Source organism: Priapulus caudatus, unplaced genomic scaffold (genome assembly GCF_000485595.1).
Source record: "Priapulus caudatus unplaced genomic scaffold, Priapulus_caudatus-5.0.1 Scaffold519, whole genome shotgun sequence".
NCBI lineage: Eukaryota > Metazoa > Priapulida > Priapulimorpha > Priapulimorphida > Priapulidae > Priapulus > Priapulus caudatus.
This window is the reverse complement of record NW_014577580.1, coordinates 22,935-23,779: the sequence shown is the minus strand read 5'-3', so window position 1 is coordinate 23,779 and position 845 is coordinate 22,935. Positions and strand designations below refer to the sequence as shown.

At 35.1% G+C, this 845-nt stretch overlaps 1 protein-coding gene across 2 annotated transcripts in view; it reads left to right on the top strand.

Moving 5' to 3' along the window:
* Window positions 1–845, top strand: part of LOC106811247 (sodium-dependent proline transporter-like) — a 43,037-nt gene that overhangs the window by 24,178 nt on the left and 18,014 nt on the right. The window lies entirely within an intron of this gene.

Below are 845 nucleotides of genomic sequence, written 5' to 3'. Positions count from 1 at the left end.
ACCATCTTCTTCACAGCTGGAAGTGATATGCAAATTATCTCCTGTACCGGCCTGAATATAGACAAACCCAGTAGAATTGAGCCAGAGCGAGAGCGCCATCTGGCGTGGAGTTTGCGAACAGAGCATCAACCTCTGTCGTGCAGTGTGCTATATTTTGATTAAATGTTTAATGAATGGCGCACTCGTTCACTTCCGACAGCGAGTGAAAATGCCGAAAATTTTCCTCTTCTATGCGAAATGCATCGGCCGGGCATTTAATAAGATTTGCGTTAGATAATAGAATAAATTCTTGGTCGCTATATATGTATACGCGTCTTAACTTTGTTGATAACCGCCATTGTCAATTATTTTTCAGGTAAACAGTTAATAACAACAGTTAACAGTTAATTTTAAGAGTTATAAACATTTTTTTATTAAATATTGACATTGTAAAAATTATACGATCTAATTCTTTAATAATCTATATAGTATATCAGCAAGAATAAGACTTTGGGAATAGTAAGAATTCCTACTTTGCATACGATTCCAAACTAATTGCAATGCTAATAGGACGTGTTTAAAGTTGTGAAAAACAAATACAATTTAGTAGAAGGATGGATAAACCACTAAAGATTGATCGCCACTGATCACTACATTGTTATATTTTTATGTTGTTACGTTGTTACATTAACACACTGTTACGTTGTTACGCTGTTACGCTGTTACGTTGTTACGCTGTTACGTTGTTACGTTGTTCCATTTTTACGTTTTTACGTTTTTACGTTGTTTCGCTGTTACGTTGTTACGTTGTTACGTTGTTACGTTGTTACGTTGTTATGTTGTTACGTTGTTACGTTGTTACGTTG